The sequence below is a fragment of the Equus przewalskii genome, chromosome 10 (assembly GCF_037783145.1).
Source record: "Equus przewalskii isolate Varuska chromosome 10, EquPr2, whole genome shotgun sequence".
Lineage (NCBI taxonomy): Eukaryota > Metazoa > Chordata > Mammalia > Perissodactyla > Equidae > Equus > Equus przewalskii.
Genome location: NC_091840.1, coordinates 20,670,578 through 20,689,393, shown reverse-complemented (window position 1 = coordinate 20,689,393; position 18,816 = coordinate 20,670,578). Strand labels below are relative to the sequence as shown.

General features: G+C 46.1%; 1 protein-coding gene across 8 annotated transcripts in view; it reads right to left on the bottom strand.

Annotated features, from left to right (window-relative positions):
* The window catches only part of LOC103550391 (signal transducer and activator of transcription 5B), a 68,349-nt gene that overhangs the window by 48,556 nt on the left and 977 nt on the right, over positions 1–18,816 (bottom strand). The window contains exons 2-3 of one of the 8 annotated variants that reach the window (XM_070561904.1): positions 12,433–12,491; positions 12,240–12,349 (exon numbers count right to left, since the gene is read on the bottom strand). The exons of 1 other annotated variant lie outside the window; for it this stretch is intronic. The gene's annotated coding sequence lies outside the window, so the exon portion shown is untranslated. Of the gene's footprint in view, positions 1–9,560; positions 9,729–9,961; positions 10,134–10,497; positions 10,623–12,239; positions 12,350–12,432; positions 12,492–18,816 lie in introns of those variants that run through there. 6 more of the 8 variants (XM_070561910.1, XM_070561906.1, XM_070561908.1 and 3 more) reach the window with 6 other exon arrangements.

The window sequence follows — 18,816 nt, the reverse complement described above, 5'->3', positions numbered from 1 at the left end:
AAAGAACCACAAAATCAACAGGATTTATTCATGAAGGCATATTGGGCAATATATGTTTATATATTTATATTTATTTACTGAGTTGAATTTTACATAAAATAACTAGGTCTTCTGCTGTGCTCAAAAATACATTATTTAAGACTGCTATTTTATTTGCTGCAAAGTGATAAGACCTACATAGCTGTGCTCCACAATTCTCCTAAAACATCAACTTGTAAATTTATTTTCATTTTTCTTCTTTAAACTCCTTAAAATGTTAAAATGCTTTTAAACACTAAATCCAGTTACAACAAAACTATTTAATGTGGATTTAATTAAGGCAGAATACAAGAGTCTTTTTATTAGCAATGACATATACCCAAGAGAAAGTATCTTTCGCTAGAGATTTCCTTTACCAGATAGTCCCAAACGAATACCATAATAAACACAGAGAAGTCATTAAGCATGACTAACGGAATTACAAGAAAAAGAAATCCATAAACCTAGCAACCTTTTTAGGTATCATCATGAAAGAGAAGGCAGTACAAAAGTAAATGCAGAAAATATATTGAAACAATACAATATTTGGGGTTGCAAGAAATTAAAATAAACTACACCAAATTTTTTTCAAAAGTTGGAAAAAAACACATCTTCAATATGAAATGAATGGTAACTTAGCAGAGCACATACAGGAGTAAAACAATGTAATTTCTTTATTATATTTATATACAATATAATTCTCCATCAGCTTATATATAAAAATATGGAGCATTTCATCAAACATAGGAAATAACTCAGTCTTAAAATTCAAATTATCCTAACTCTGAAAACATTAAATACAGTTAGAATGATTTTAATAATTCTTCAACAAAAGATGTCATATAACCATACCAAATAAATATACCATGCCAAATATTTAACAGACATCAAAAATTACTCATTTTTCTGCTCCTAAAAAGGAAACACTAACTGAAAACAAAAACAAGTTTCTTATTCTAAGATAAATCAATACATCACTTTAAAAATAACTTTTTTCCACAGCTTTACTGAGATATAATTGATATATAACATTGCGTAAGTTAAGGTATCAATGTAATGATTTGATAGAAGTATATATTGCGAAACGATTACCACAATAAGGTTAGTTAACACATCCATCAACTCACATAGTTACAATTTTTGTGTGTGTGGTAAGAACCTTTAAGATCTAATCTCATAGCAACTTTAAAATATACAATACACTATTGTTAACTACAGTCACCATGCTGTACATTACATCCCCAGGACTTATTCATCTTAACTGGAAGTTTGTACCCTTTGACCACTTTTACCCATTCCTCCCCCACTACTAACCCCTCCCCCCAACCAGCCCCAGCCCCTAGCAACCACCAATCTGCTCTGTTTCTACGAGTTTGTTTTTTTAGATTCCACATATAAGTGAGATCACACAATATCAGTCTTTCTCTATCTGAAATTTCCTTTAGCATAATGCCCTTGAGGTTCATCCATGTTGTCGCAAATGGCACGATTTCCTTCTTTTTTATAGCTGAATAATGTTCCATTATATATCTCTCTCACATTTTCTTTATCCATTCATTAAAAATACCTTTTTTTCTTGACTACAAAATATTCCCTGTTCATTATTACCTGTTTATTACAGAGAAACAGGAAGCTACCAGAAAGAGCACACACCCCCCCAGAATCCCCCGAACCTAGAAGAAAAACATTCTTTTTTCCAAGCACAACTGTGATTATTTTGTAATTTGCCTTTCCATTTAGTAACATATTGTGGACTTTACCTAAGTCATTACATATTGTTTTATAACATGATTTGAAATGGCTGAATAGTATTCCACTGTACATATTCCTCCATTTAGCTCACTAGTTCTCTAATGCCAAACACTGAAGTTGTTTCTAATTTATTGCTGTTTTAAATAGCACTATGAGGAACATCCTTGTATAAAATCTTTGAAAATATTTAAGATTATGTCACCTAAATGGAACTGCTAAATCAAAGGGTATGCACATTTTTAAGGCTTTTAACACATATATCAAACTGCCCTTCAAAAAAAGCACCAATTTACATCTGAAGAAGGAGTATGAATGTGCCAGTTTCCCCACATTCCTAAGTAACACTTTTTATTTTTTCAATACTTTTAGTCTTTGTAAATCTGTTAACTGGACAAATTATGTCATTGTTTTTATCTGCATTTCTTGATTTCTAGTGCAGCTGAATATAATTTTATATGGTTATTGGCCATTTGTATTTCTTCTTTTGTTCATTTTCCCATTGGAAAAAACCATCTTTTTCTTGTTATTTGCATATACTCTTTATATATTAAGAACATTAACCAATAATCTTTTGTCACATATGTTAAAAATATTTTTCTTACTTTGTCATTTACCTTTGGTTTCTGGCATCTTGGGCATAAAGAAGTTTTAATATTTATGTATTCATATATATCAATATTATCTGTTATGAGTTATTCCATAAGAGCCACTGTTTTTGTTTGTCCTGTTCAAACGTCCCAATATAACTGGAATGTAATATTAAGTTCCATCCAAACTAGACCTCTCACACATAGTAATGAAAATTCAAAATCATACATTTTGACAATGTCACATTTCTGGGACAAAATTTAAAATGTATGCTTGAGGTAATAAGTTATCTTACTTATGGCCCATTCCTTTAAAATTACGTGCTCTGCTCTGGTGTTGCAAAATCAAGGGATCGCGCTTCATCACCAACTCAGCATGTTAACTGTAGCCATGCCATTCGGGAAGCCAAATCTTTTAAAACTATTTTGTTTTGATACCTTCAACAGTTAAGCAGGAAGGTCAATCTCTATACACATTACAATGAATTCAGTATTTTTACCTGATATTTAAACTCACTGCAAGATAAACGCATCTTTAAAATATGCTTAGGATATGCTTCAGGGTTTCCATATATCATTCCATAATTGAAACAATAACAACAGAATAAAAAGAAGGAATATTTGCATTGCATCCCTATATGTAAGACCTTCCATACCTTTTGGAGTAAGGCTTTACCATGTCCAAGTCTCACTACGATTCACCCTTACTTTCCACCAAAAACAGATCACAAATCCTAAAAACATAAACTCACAAGGTGAACTGACTTCCATTTTGTAAAGAGCTGAACATTTCTGTAGATCTCTAGTTTGCTACTTTTCTCAAGCCTAAAAGATGACTAAAAGATTTTTAGAAACATGAAACAAAACAAAAAAATAGAATTAGCATTGTTTCTGAGAGAACATTTCACCTGGTTTAAACTATGAATGAATATCTGGTAGAATACTATATTACAAAGCTGGTAAATCCCAATTTTTAGCACTTTAGCAGATTAAGTGCTCAATGGTTTCTCTTTACAAACACTACAATGACATTTGTGAATGTAGCCTATTTAAAACATTTCACCCAGGTTTGATTTTTAAATCCCATTCTTTACAAAAACATGGTGATTTGCCACCAGCTACAGGCTCTGAATTTCAGACAACACAAGATAGTTTTTCACAAACTTTCTAATTTACTCTCACCTCAAGGCTGGAAAACCCCAGTGAAGCCTTTTTCAACTAATCAGACACAGAAAAAAAAAACAACAGCTTTAATTGTAGGATCTCACTGACACAAACATAAGGAAATTCTGAGTTATAGATACTTCACATTCAGCTTTTTCCACTGACATTGTAACTTCTGTCAACATTCAAAGAAAATTCAACCCTGGTCAAAGGTGACAGTTTGACAATCCTGGAAGCTAACATCCTCTGTTTATTTGAACAAGTTTACCCCCCCTGCTCAGGGAACTGAAGTTCTTCTTGTCCCTGACTTCATCTCTCAAATTCAAATCACTGCACTTTAAGGTTGTGAATTCTGTCTCCCAGATTTAACTTCACAATCCATCTCCAAGGCAAAGTGCTGGGAGAAAGGAAGCATCAGATACGAAAAGGGATACATTTCTGAGGCTAGTTTCCAAGGGCCTTTGCATAGCTCTAAACACAATAATTAGTCCCCCCCAATTAAAATGCTTAAGTCCTTCTATCTCAGAAATCATGATTAGTGGCTCTAAAAAGCTTCAATAAAACAAGAATAGGACCATAAGCCCCTTCAAAATAAAGTTGTGAATAACATGAGCTGGATACTTGCATGCTCAGTCAACAAACACATATGTTATATGCCCCACTGGCAAAAAAAAGATTCTTTTGTTTATAAACAGAGGCCAAGGAGACAGCTTATAGGTCTTCTCCTATGATGCGTCTGGTAATGCTGGTAGAAGAATAACAAAGCACAACTTTTAGTGAAAATTAAGATGTTCTCTGTTTTAATATAATTTCCACTAGGAATATATATGTTAGTTGGAAAATACTTATCCTCACCTTCATAAACTTAAAAACATTCCAAATACACATAAAAAATTTTCTATTAAAAACAAACAAGAACACAAATAAATGCCTTAAAGAAACCAAATATCTTATTGCAAAGCTGTAGTTGCCTGCTCCCCTTTGCAGTGCAGTGGTTAAAAAAGCAGCCTCTGGCATCAGTTTGGCCTGGGTCGGGATCCAGCCCTGCCATTACGAGCAAGGTGACCTTGGACAAGTTACTTAACTTGTCTGTGACCATTTCTTCATCTTTCATCTGAGGATAATACCCACCCCTTTAAGGATCATGAGTTTAAACACGGCAAGAGCTTATAACAGTGTCTGCTTGGCACACTGTAAGCGGACAGTATTAGGTATTAGTTTTATTATCTGTCTACTTTTAGGTTTGGGACATAATTTGAAGTACTTTTTAATTAATTTTCTGATCTGATCACTTTTTGAAAGATGGCCTAATAACTATCATACAGATAACGAGTACATCTTCCCAGATGAGCCCATGGTAAGCAGAACTACAGCCCAGAGTGGTAAACAGTTGTTTTTAATACAAATCATGGATGTGGCTATTACTGGTAACTTTGGCTTGATTTCCCATACACAAAAAAAATCCCCTACCAGGGAAAAACAAGCAGTATTAGAAAACACTTGGGTTTGCCCTGTCATCATTGCAGGGTAAAGTAAAGCCAAATTCACTCTTACTGGCCTGATGGGCATTGAAAATATTAGTCACCAAATTAATCCCAACAAATAAAAATAATTGATTGGCACATTGATGTATTTCCCCTTGTCTTCCCCAACCTTTCTCTAACTAGTCAGAAAGGAAAGTTTTCATATTTTCTGAGAATCTCATTACTGCTCTCAAACCATACTCTATATCTTAGTATAATTAAAAAAATGAGTCAGCACAAGCACCTCTAAAAACTAGCAGTGCATAGAATATGGAGATATTTCTCTTCATAATAGAGATCTGGAAAGATCTAAAAAAGAGTTAGAAGCTCCAAAGGCAAGGGAAGAATAAATGGAGAGAGTTAGAGCAGATTTCGCAAGCTAGCTTCCAAAAAATAAATGTTTTTTATCAATCAATATATGTATTTTTCATCTTAATAGGATTATAATACATGGGAAATGCATGTAATTATTATGAATAAATCCAAAGAAGAAAATACCCAGTATGTGACAGATTATAACTGCTCCTTCCTTGAATATTGGGGGGAAATGAGAGGTCAAGATACTCTATGTTTTAATCTCATTTGTAAATTGCATTATGCATAACTGTGCAGAATTCTGCATACCCGCGCAGTATTGTCTTTAGTAATGCGATCCAAAAGAAAATTTAGGAGAGAGAAACTGCCCCTGAACTGCAAACATATCTGAATTCCAATTTAATTGGAGTCTATTTAGTCATTACACTTCTTAAAGTTGGGTGAAGGCCAGGAAAAGGCAACTTGCTTCAATCATGGAAACAATACTAAACATGCTCCTTTCGAGGATACACTTCTCAAGGATCCACATAACTCAGACGCCAACGTCGACATTAAAAGTGACCTACCACGTAAAAATTATCCAGCACGGTCAAGGAAGAGTCTTCCGGCTGAGGGTGATTCCTCCAGAGTTCTACTACCATACCCTCAACTTCTCCTTGTTCTTACTTAACTCCTCCACCACATTCTGTATGGCCTTTAGGTGAAGGCAGAAAAACTGCTACAGCTACCGCTTACTAAGTGGGGTTCTATGTTATACAAACCCACAGCCATCTCCCTTTAAGGCTCTGACATTCAAGGCTCCGAATAACACGTTTCAACTCTATCTTAGAGGTACCTGGGAGGAAAGAGATAGCAGCAGGCCCATTTTTCTGTTAATTTCTCTGGTGTTGTTTTAAGATTCCTTCAAGGCTGCTAAACCTTGAAGAGAGTTGGGAAAAGATTCAGGAATGTCGTGCCTTCCCAATTGGGTATTCAGGCTGAACTCAGTAAAGCTGTCATGAAGCAGTACGACAGGTCAAAGACAAACCACATGACATCTGACGCTTGCGTTTATATGTTTAAATAAAAATGTGACACTACAAGAAGGTTAACATGTGGACCTAATTTTGAAAATACAAACAGGAAGCACCCCCACCCCAATATTACCATTTAAAAAAAAGGAAACCAAACCTCAAAGATACCTTCCAAGGAAGTCATGGGTGTGACCAAAACTAACAAAAGTAATAAAACGTCATCTAAAACCCTGAAACCACCAAAAGTGAGGGTCTCATTCAACCAACCAAAATTCAAACACCTGTAAATTACTCCTCCCTTTGATTAGTAAAAATAGCGTAGATTTAGAGATGTAAAGTCTTCAAACTGACAGGTTTTTCAGTAGTAAAGGATCATCATTAATAAGAAAACATGTCAATATTCTACTTAAAATAAGGACACAATAATAGAGTGACTGCAATTTTTCAAAAAAACCTTTTTATCACTTTGATGCTCGTGATTTAAATGTATAAAAAACTGTTTGATCAATGGAAACTAGATTGTTAAATCTGACTTTCTTATTCCCAGAAATAAGCATAAAACTGTTGTGTTTCCAACATTGCAGGGGAAAAAAATACTTCTGATTTTAGAACAGTTCTGTTAACAAAGCTCAGATTTAAAGAAAATTTTTTCCTTTAAACACCACACAAAATTGGGGACACTGATACTGCAGAGCTAACTTTTAAACATTATTTTTATTAAGAAGTTTCAGAGTCAAAGTATTTTGACACGTTATTATGCAGTAGAAGGATTTTCTTCTGAAGAGCTCAGTAACCTGAAATTGTCAGATAACTTTTTAAAAGAATAAGTTTCAAATGCTCAAGACAAATTAATAAAAACTGGAGGTTTTTTGCTTCCTTTTGTAGGAATAACGCGGTGACCTACACTCTAAGAGAAGGGAAAAAATGTATCACTGGTAGTTAGAACTTCCAGAAATCTGTGAATACTTTATGAGAAGCGTACATGTTTGTAGGGCACTAGAATAATTAAGCTTCCTTTGATTCTACCTTCAACCTCACTTTAATCTTGAGCGTGTTATGTACCTATTTGTAACATCTCCCTTTTACAATAAGAAAAGCCTACCTGTATCACCTCCCTACACAAAAACAAGCCAAATGAGCCACCACAAGTGCAGTCATAACTATAAACCTAACACAAATCACAAATAATTTGAATACTAACACTAATTAACTTGAAAAAATTGACATAAGTACCAAAAGAGCAATAAATGATACCTTTTACTAGTTTTGCTATTGTTTTTTGCATACGTAAATTAAATTTTTAAAAATCAATTGAGAGCAAGAAAATGATGATGAAACGAGAAGTTGGGGCATAATAGGAAGTGCTGACCAAAATATTTATGTTGTAACACTCCAAACAATGAGAGCACTTCTTCCCCCCTTCTATCACATATATCACAAAGTACCCATTTAAGGACTATATCCACCTTAAATTTCTTAACACAATCCATACTAAGGTCCTGCTGGCAAAAATGTGAATACTGAAAAGGCGAGGACTCGTGAGAAGGTGGGATAATTTATTTAGCTGGGTAGATAGCAAAGATTTTGTGCAGTTTAGCTCTGGGTTATGCAATAACCAAACTACTGGTGATAGAAATCAACTTTTTTTCCCCCTGATGTTTTGCTTTTTTAAAACAAGATCTCTCCATTCCTTCCCTGTGTCTCAACAGGTGCTTGAAATTTTCATCTTCCAAAGGCTGGAGAAAACAAATAAGCTGCTAGATTACACTTACCTGACCACGGTGTGGTGGTATTTTAATTAAACATGACGGACATCACAAACTGTCACACATAGTAAATTTTTCTTAAAATCAGCAGCCCTGTCTCTCATTCACACTATCAGTTCTAACAACTCTGATCTTCCATGAGATGGAAATTGGTACCAAAACAAACAAAAAGCCCGAAGCTTTGAAATAAGGTCAATCAATAGGATTCCACCATTTGAAATGATCAGAACTATCCAGTTTTCACCGTGTTACAAAATGAAATGAGAGAGACATGAAAGGCACACTAAATAAAATATATCCTCTTCTAAGAACTATAGCCAAGGGATAGAAACAATATAATATAAACAAATGAACAACAGAAGAACGTTGAGGAAAGAAGGAAAGCTCTATTATCTTAATTGAACAATAACAAAATTATTTGAGAAAATACACCCAACAACAGAAAGCTTAGTATGGCCCAGGAGGCTACGCAACCACTTTGGAAACCGAACCTACAGGCGACGACGAACACCATCTGAAGACTGAAAAAAATGACATGAGCTCCGTTTAATAATTTGGTGACACACCAGCCCTTTCAAGGGGCATTTCCCGAAGACATTCCAGAGGCAATTTACAGAATTCTATTTAGGCAAAGATCTACTGCTTCACTGAGCCTTGGGAAGGGCACCCATCCGACAGTCCTCAGACCGACATTTCACTCCCTGAACTACTAAAAAGCTGTGTGAACTGAGCAGGCCACTGACTCCATATATCTGGGCCTCAGTTTCCTCATTTTACAATAAAAGGATGCAGCATAAACCCGGGTCCTTTCCAGCTCTAACATTCGAGGACCCACCTTCAGCACTATTTATTTGATACAAACGTATGACAGGCTCAGAGGGGACAAGAAGAAAAGGCCGTGGGCTATGGCTCTTTGGGAAAGAGGATCGGTATCTCTCTGCCTTTAAAATTCTTGTGGTTTTCATTAATCCCATCCTCCTAAACGCTGGCGCTTGTTTTTCTTCTTTGCCTTTTCCATCACTGCTGGCTACAAATGTTTGCAAACGCCTGTTGCCCCACACAAGTTCTGTCGTCTTTGATCACCCTGACCGTCTTGCCAGATTCCTTTAGCCTCAGACCAATTTTTGTGACACAACGACTCTCCTTCCGACTCTCTATATCTACCCCCGACACCAGGAGCACTTTTTTTTTTTCACTCTTTATCCCCGGCTAGAAAAAAAGAACACGCTGCATCCCCACTGCCACACGCACCAGCCGGGGCCTGGCAGGTCCTGATGTGGGATCCCGCACCCTGGAGCCTTATCGAAAGGTTCGTTTTGTTGTCTCGACTCCTTATAAGGCACTGTTCCTTGAAGCTTTGCTAATACCCCCTACCCCACCGGGCACCCCCGGACACATCCCAGCCCCGGGAGTCGCAGATACCTCTTTCGAAAAAAGGAGGAAAAGCAAGGAGACGGTAGGAGCTGTTCGGCACTACAACACAAGGTGAGAGGCGGCCGGCAGTGGCCCCCTCGGCTCGCGGGTGTCCGCGCAGGGGTCGCTCACACGCCCCCCCCAGACCCACGCGCACGCACTCTCTCCACGCTCCGCGCCTCCCGCCTCGCCCCAGTCCCTGCACGGCGGCCCCCGCGCGCCCCCGGCCACGCACCCCCGCCGCCCCCTCCCCAGCGCGCAGCCCCCGCGCCGCCTCCGGCCCGGGGAGCGATGGCGGCGGCGCGGCCCTACCCGGCGGCTCGGCGGCCGGGGCGCGGGGCCCCGCCCGGGCGGGCTCCCCGGCCTCTGTCCCCCGGCCCCGAGTCCAGGGCTCGCCGCGCAGCTCCTACCTCGCTCGGCCCCTCGGGCGCCAGCGGCTGCCTCCCGCCCGCTCGCTCGCTCCCTCCCTCGCCGGGCCGCCGCGCCGAGTCGCCTGCGCAGGGTCCCCGCCCGGGGTGACGGCTCCGACCGCCGACTCTCCTCACGCCGGGGCCCACGGGGGCGCGCGCGCCTCTCCAGCGCGGAGGCCCGGCCGCGCGCGCCGCCCGCAGCCCGAGCGCGCCCAGCGCCGGCGCGCGCCGCTTCCTGGTTCCGCCCGGCGCGCGCCCGCGAGCCCCGCGCTCGCTCGCACCCCCTCCGCGGGCGCCCTGGAGGGACCCGGAACGCCCTCCGCGCGCCCGGGGTGGCGGCGCGCTCGGGGGCGCCGGCGCCAGGCGCAGCCCTGCTTTGCGCGGAGGTGAGGCGGCTCCCCGGCTCGGCTCCCCAGCCGGGCCTCGCGGGCCACGAGCACATGCCGCCTGGTTGGTGTAGGGTCGACCCCCGTGAGCAGGGCTCGGGCCGGACTGTTGTGGTCGTGTTGATTGGCCCCCCTCCGCGGCCCGCCCACCTTCCTTCCCCGGGCTGAGGCCCGCGTTCCGGGTCCTGTCCCAGGCCGAGGGCAGAAGTCCACCGCTGCCCCATCAATAATTATCCCGGGTTTGCTCCCTGGAGGGCGTTTCGGCCAGGGCTCCTGCCCCTTACCACCCGGAGGGGCAGAGAGCCTGAATGGACACAGCAGGAGTTCATATTGGCCCATGCCGTCTGGATCCTTCCGCTGTTCCAGAGTGAATCTATGGGGACAGGGGCGTCTGAGACCATTTCCCTCCCTGGGGACTCTTGCTAGCTCCCACCAGTCAGAACTGCAGAAGGCACTGGCTGCTCTCTCCAGAAAAACAAGAATAAGCAGCGTCACCTCTGTAAGATCCAGGGGGGAAAGGGCTCTCTGGGAGACTTTTCCTGTAATAGGGAGGGGGTGCGTGTCTGAGAAGGCAGCCTGAGTCACCCACTCTCCTCTCCTCTGGCTACATCTCCTGAGCTGGCCAACGGTTTCCCTGGCAACACTCCAAGGGCCAGCACCAAAGCAAGGCACGTCAGATCTCCAGAAACCCAGCGGCAGGGGCAGGAGGAGAAGGACCCTACTCATAGACATCTCTTCTCTACAGTCTGAAAATCGTCTCGTCCAGAGATGACCCAGAACTGCGGGACCCCTGGGTCTCCCACAATCCTCCTTTGGAAGCTCTTCCCAGCAGCCTTCCCTTCACCTCCAGAACAACACCAACCACAAAGATCTTTGTGTCTGTAGCCTGATCACAAAGTGCCTCTCCCCCACCTGGGCTATTGCTTCTCTCCCACACTCTGGGCCAACACCTGGCACGGGTGCACTTCGCATGGAGTAGATGCAGGGAGCTTTGAGGCCAGAGGAGGATAGGCTGGAGGAGGAAGCTGGATGGAAGCACCAGCCGCCCTGGGCTCTCTGGCAACCCCTCTGACAGTCACTGTTCATGATGGTTTCACACTTGGGCACACCACATTTCTCTTTCTTGTAAGTCTTTATGCCCGTACACATGCTGTTCCATCGGCCTGCCCTCTAGATGTCTGCCTTTTGGTGACACTTGGTCCAGGCAGCATGAACCTTGCTCTCCCTGTTTCTCACCACACATCATTCATGCCTCTATTATGGCACCTCTCGTGTTGAAGGACAATTTCTTTTTCACATGTCTCTCTATCTCCAACACCATACAATATCCCATTTGCCTTTAAGTCCCCCCACCCTGTGCCCAGCCCAGAGCAGACACCCAAGGAGCACAGACTCTAAAACCAAACTCACTGTCAACTCCTTGAGCCATGATCTTGAGCAAGTTTTCTGCCTCAATTTCCTCATTGTAATGTGGTGACAGAAATAGGACCTACCTCATAGCATTGTTGTGAGAATGAAGTGAGTTAATAGCGTAAAGTGCTTCGAATGCTATAAAGCGCTACAGGGCTGTTAACAATTACTTTGTTAGTTTTTAGTCACAGCTAAGATTTACACCCCACCTCCTAGGACTGGTCAGGTCTAGGACTCAATCTAGCTGCCTAGGCTGCTGGTGAGCAGCTGCTGCAGTGTGCTAGTGTGAATGCCCTGGAGGGTGGAACAGGTATGTCTCTTTGTTCTTGCATCTCATAGGACATCTCTGACTGACCACTAGGCACCAAGCTAGATCTGGCTGGCTGTGTGCACAGACAAGAAGGACGGAATGTTCTGGGTGACTACCTCAGCAAAACAAGAATGTTGTCAACCTGAGACAGGAAGGAAGGTCCAACACCTACCTCTCCTTACTTGCCAATTCAGATGAGGTGAGAGCCTCTGCTCCTGAGCCTCAGGGACATAGTCCCCCAAGCTGAGAAGACCCAGACCGAGATATGACACCGAAGGAGTCCTAGAAAGAAAGAAACTGAATAGGAAGCTAGGATCCAGAAATACCCTGCAAAGAGCCCACACAGAAAGGTCCCAGAGACATACCTGCAGATGCAGAGATGTCCACTGGAGAGAGTTGGTGTCATCTCTTATCCCACGCTGGTCTGACCCAGGAGAGAAAGAAGCTTGAGGGGCAGCCTGGAAGTCTGGTGGGCAGCGCTTGTCCATCCATCCAGCCTCCTCTCAAGGAGGGACTGACTCCAGCCTCCTACCCTCACTCTCATGGACAGGCATGTAGCTACCACAGAGAACAATGCCCCCTCTTCACATCCTCCTTCAGCCCTGCCCAGCCACAGGGAGATCATGAGGCCATTTTCTGGAAACGTAATTGAAACCGCAACCACGATTCCCTCTAGCCAGAGACCCATGCTCATACGCTCATGTGGCTGCCCTCTTCAGAACTCTCTGAACCCCGGGAATCAGGCTGGTTCCAGGGGACCACCAGCCACACAGTAGCCAAGGAAGGACACTTGCGGGAACTTCTCTTCTTCCATCGGGGGATGATTCTGCCCTGTGAAGTCAGTACAGGCTCTTGGCACCACAGGGAGGAGGCACCAGGCACTCAACAGGCAGGAAGGCAGAGACCCCAGATCTCCAGGGCCCCAGAATGGAGGATCGTCACAGCCAGTGGTTCAGGAGGGACTCTGTCCTTGCCAGGGCTTACTGCTGCCAGTGTGGGCAGTGAAAAGAGCCGAGATTTACCATTCGGTCTGCTTCCAAATCCCAGCTCTGCCACCTTACCAGCTGTGTGGCCTTAGCTAAAGTACTTAACTTTTCTGAGGGCCTCAGTTTCCCCTCCTGTGTAAGTCGTAGGAGTAACGTATAGCATATGTTCGTAAATGCATAGAATCTTTCTGGGAGTATACACCTCACCCTAGTATCTGTGGTTGCCCCTGCAGAGGGGACCTGGGGAACAGGAAAGGAGACAGACTAACTTTTCACCATATATCCTTTTGAAACTTCTGAGTTTTGTACCATGGGCTGTCCTACCTATTAAAACATGAGGAAAATGAACACTTTTTAAAGGGAAAAAGAGAGAGAGAGTTTGTGAATAACTCAGCGTCATGCCTGGTTTATGGAAGGCAGTCGATAAATGAGCATTTTCTCTCTCTCTTTCCCTCACCCCAGCCCCAGCCAGTTTGCTGAGCCAGGAGGGGGCAGGCATGGTGGTGGAGGCTTGGGCGCGGGGAGTGGCGGGTGTGATGGATGTGCAGGTCCTGGCAGGACTGGCCACCTGGAGATTCTCCCACGCCTTCTATCCTGCTCCCACGTGCCTTACCTGCCCGGGCTCCCTTCCAACCAGAGCTAAAGGGGTGGCTCTCTGGAAAGCCTGAGGGGACTCTGTCTCTGGAACAGGGTCACTGTGCCCTCTCCACACAGAGTCCTAGGACGACGCTGCATTATCCAGAGGGCAGGAGTGACACGGAGGAGGGAGTAGAGTGCCCCTCCCAGCCATATCTTGCTGGCTTGCCAGGTGGGTTAAGAACTCAACAGTCAGGGGGCTGGCCCCGTGGCCGAGTGGTGAAGTTCGCGCGCTCCGCAGCAAGCGGCCCAGTGTTTCGTCGGTTCGAATCCTGGGCGCGGACATGGCACTGCTCATCAAACCACGCTGAGGCAGCGTCCCACATGCCACAACTAGAAGGACCCACAACGAAGAATATACAACTATGTACCAGGGGGCTTTGGGGAGAAAAAGGAAAAAAAATAAAATCTTAATTAAAAAAAAAAAAAAAAGAACTCAACAGTCAGCCCAGCACCAGGCAAAGATGAGGCTGCTGCTGCTGCCATGGGCAGGAGAGCAAGTCAGTAGGACCAGAGCAGGCAGAGCCAGGGTGGCAGAGGAGAGAACCTTTTGGGTGCTGTGGGTCAGGTTGTATGAAAGAGAAACGAATCTGCACCAGTGCAAGGGAACCCCTGAACTGTCAGAGCTTGGAGAAGCCCTGTCCTATTTAAGGGACCTTCATTAATCCAACAGATATTTATGAAGCCGCTATTAAGAGCCAAGCAGCAGCACATAGCCCTTTCTGCAACCAGTTACAGCCACAAGAAGAGGCCTGCAATACAGGATTGAGGGGCTGCAGGAGTGCAGAGGAGAAAACGCCTAGTTCTGCTGGCCAAGGTCCCTGAACACCTACTATGTGCTAGGCACTGTGACTGAGTCTCCATAGCAATCCTGGGATGTGGGTCTTGCCGTTCTCCTTTTACACAGGAGGTCACTCAGTTCAGAGAGGCAGACTCACTTGCCCAAGGTCACACAGCAGAGCCAGGGTTGGCACCAGGTCCTTAGGACTCCAAAGCCTTTATGTTTTCCTCTATGCCACACTGACCCTATGAAAGATGAGGAAAATGTCACCAGGTGGCCAAGGGAGGAATGGCATTCTAGGTAGGTGGAATAGGGGGGAAAAACTTGCCATTGAGAGAGGTCAGCACACTGGCAGAACTGTACGGCTGAAGCATGGAGTGAACGGAAGGCCCACGATTGGGGCTGATCAGAGCAGCAAATGAAGAACAGGCCAGTAGCCAGTGAGGAGGGGATGGGGCATTGGCCCTTCTTCATTTTGGTTTTATGTGCCCCACTGGCTCCTGGAACTGGGGAGCCAGTTTTGGAGGTGGGGAGCAGGGGAGTGGACAGGGAAGATGTGGGTGGGCTTGTGCACGTGATAAACCAGGAAACAATGAGAAACAGAGACAGAGAGAAAGGAACCCCCTCCAGTCATAACAAAGGAAAGTGGCAGAGCAGTGGGGATGGCAGGAAGGAGCCCCACGGTCCTCTCCCACACAACCCCCAGAGGGCTTGAGGTTCGATACTGGGCTGGCTGAGGCACAAAAGATTTCTTGTTGGGCTGGAGAAGAAACTAGCTTAGCAGGAATAGGAGCCTGGTAGTCTCTATGGATGAGGATGGGAGCCAGACTAGACCCAGGGCTGCTCAGGACCTCAGTCAGTCCCACTCAGCTGCCCAGCTCTGGGCCTGTGGCCCCCCTCTCCTCTCCCTCACCAGGCTCAGCCCTGCGATGAGGAAGGTGGGCTCCTTCCTGCCCTCCTGACCCAGTAGGAAACATGCGCTCAGCACAGACGGTGCGCCCCTCCTCTCGGGGTCCTGCGAGCAGCTCTCCCAAGGCGGGTGGACAGGGCAGCTGGGCAGAAGAAGGCAGGATTTCCCCTCCCACTCACCGTCAGCCCTGCACTCCTCCCTCACCTGTTCCCAGAAACAGAGGACAGTGGCTATGCCTCAGGCTAGATGGCCTTGTGTTCTCTTGGTGACTTCACTGTAAATTGACTTCCCTGAAGAGTGGCAGAGGACAAGGGACAGAGGCAGATTGGGTGGACCGGCTTTACCTGGGAGCCAGCAGCTCCTTCCCCTCCCCCCAGTTCACACAGAATTCCTCACCATGCACACACATCCTCCCTGGGTCCTGCTCTGTCTTCACAGACAACAACGGGGGCAGCATTTCTAGAGGGAGGTACCAGGGTGAGGAGACTCCGGGAGAAGCAGGGACCGTGGTCCTGGGGTGCGGTATACGCTGAGCATAGACTTCTAGGAATCTTGGGGTTGGGGGCTGGAGTGGAAGTGGACAATCCCAGCAGAGGCAAGGTGGGGGTGAAGCAGGACATCTAAGAGCCCAAGGGCTTCAGCTCTCCTGGGCACAGGGCTACCTCCTGAATGCCTCCAGCTTGCTTGGGAAGGCTCTTCACCCCCACCCCACCTCCCCTCTGGCTCCCACACAACAGGAACTCTCCTTGAAGAAGGGACTTGGAGCAGAGGAAACAAAGGCATCTCTGTACCATCTTCCTCCGCCCCCCAGGGACAGTTAGGTCAAGGTGACCTCAATCTGTTCTCCCCAGGGTAGGGGCATCAGCAGGGCCTTCTCAGCTAACCCTGTCTCCAAGCGCAGGCCAGAAACCGGACCATTCCTCCATGAACTCGAACCCACCTTCGCATACCACACAGGTCACACTGCCTCATTCCGCAGAGCAAGGGTGTTGACTGGCATGCGGATGGAGGTGCCATGCTCCATGCCACAGAAAAATGGTGGCATGACCAGCCAAAGGAGGCATTTCCACTCTGCTCTGTGCTGGGGCTTCAGGAAGCCGAGAAAGTTATACAGTCATGCACCACATGACGTTTCATGTGAATGACATGTAGCCATATGTGAATGTGGTCACAATGAATGACAGACCACATATACGACAGTGGTCCCATAAGATTAGTACCATATAGCCTGGGAATGTAGTAGGCCATACCATCTAGGTTTGTGTAAGTACACTCTGTGATGTTCGCACAACGACAAAAATCACTTAACAGCACATTTCTCAGGACTTATCCCTGTCATTAAGTGACACATGACTGACTGTACTGAGACCCGGCCCATAGCGCCAGGCAACTTGGATCCTGGTGCCAGTGGTGGACAGGTCCCTTTCCTGGACTAATTAAAGGGGATGATTCTGGCCCTGCTCTCCTTCAAGGCTGTCGCCAGGATGGGATGAGTTGCAAAGTACAACCATGTTTGCACACGAACGTGGCACAGTTCAGTTCAGGATACGTGCATGGTGTGCTAACTACAAACTAGGCTGGGAATTATTATTACTCTTAACAAAATATGGTCAGCCTTCTTTGGGGGAAGGTATTCCCATGAGATGTTTTTTAATCCTTCCTCACTCCACATGTAATGCTGTGACTTGGAATTGGGGATGAGGGGCAGTTAGGGGAGGCCAGCATGGGACCCCAGCTCAGTCCAGACACTAGACAGTTTCTGATCTTCCTGAACCCCATCCCCTATGCCTCAGTTTTCTCCTCTATAGTCTGGGCCCCTAAAACCACCACGGTGCTTTGTGGTGGGAAATAGCAGAGACCAAACCAGGGGACTGAAAGCAAAAAGAAACCCCAAATTTGACATTTCCGGGTAGTTGTGTTATCCGGAGCCATGACCACAGTCACCTCTGCCCCCAACCCAGCTCTGACACCTTTCCCTCCTCTGCTCCCTCGGGTGGCCTCTGCCCATCCCGGGAAAGCTTCAAGGCCCCTCTCCCTTCCCCTGCATCTCAAAGGGAGAACAGAGGCCCAAAGAAATGGAGAGAAACCCAGACAGAATCAGAACCAGAGAAACCTAGAGAGAAAGAATCAAAAGGAAGGAAAAAAGCAAAAAGCAAGAGGAGGAAACATGCAAGGAAGGACACAGGGCTTCAGGGCCTCCTGGATAGAGAGGCCAAATGGGGAGAGAGCCAGAGGTCGGCCGGGAAGAGCTGCTGGCACTGGACACAAGGAGGGGGCACATGAGGGCTCAGAAGGCACTGCGGCACATTCTTTTAGGCCAAACACTCCAGTTTTGGTCACTGGTACCTAGCTTTTTACGACGCAGGACTACTCCCCAGCCCAGCCCAGCCCCGCCCAGCCCAACCCAGCCAGATGTTTGGTGGGTGGGGCTGCCCACTGGAGCAGCAGGCCTCTGCAGGCCCCGGGGAGGAGGCTGCCTGGAAGTGGGCAGGCAGGGCCCCTACTCTGGAGCCATCGCCCACCCCCCCCCCAGATGACCAGATATGGGTGCATGGCAAGGGTGGTCTTCTGCCCTCTAGACGTGGCTCAGAGGAAACCCAAGGAATCTGCTCCCACCGACTGACTTACCTGCTGGAAGTGAGAGGCTGGAGGGCACAGGTGCCAAGTTGGACCCACCCACCATGTGGCAGTGGGTTTGGATCCACCACTGACAGGCTGCGTGACACTGGCCAAGTCACTTCCTCTCTCCAGCCTCTCTTTGCCCATTTGTAAAATCATCTTTATGGTCATTTCCAGCTCTGACACTTGACTCTCATTCCACGTGACCCCCAGCTCTGTGTGTCTGACCCTCCTCTGCCAAATTCCCTGCACAGAGTGGACGAAGAAGGGAGGCAGGGAGAGAGTGTGCTTTCTCCTCCCTAGGGCTCCCCTGCAGAACATCTAACTTTGCTAAGGAGCAAGGTTTCTCCAGTCCTTCAAGAACCCCATTGTGGTTTTCAATTCCTTTCCTCATGATCCTGCCAACTAAGGGACTGAGACCACACGTGGCAGTGTGTGTGTGGGACCCAGACATTCTAGCTTCTGCAGCTATAAACTTCAGTTTTTCTCTGAAGTAAAAAGAATGAAAGTAGGGGAGGTAGTGGAGGGGCAAGAAAGTGGGGCAGTGGATTGGGGGAGGGAATGGAGAGAAGAGGGCAGATCCAAGAAGGCATTAGGGAGGGAGGGAAGAAGAAAATGATTCCCCCCCAGGACACATGGTCTTGGCCCAGCTGGGCCTTGACTGAGCAACCAGGCTGGCTCCTCTCTTGGTGCTGCCAATACCAGCTGCCAGGCAGAGGGGAGGCCCAGAGGAGAGGGAAGCTGGGCAAAGGGGATGGAAGGCTTCCAGTCTGGCCTTGCCCAACACCGCAGACCCTGTAGGCACTCAGTGAGGGTG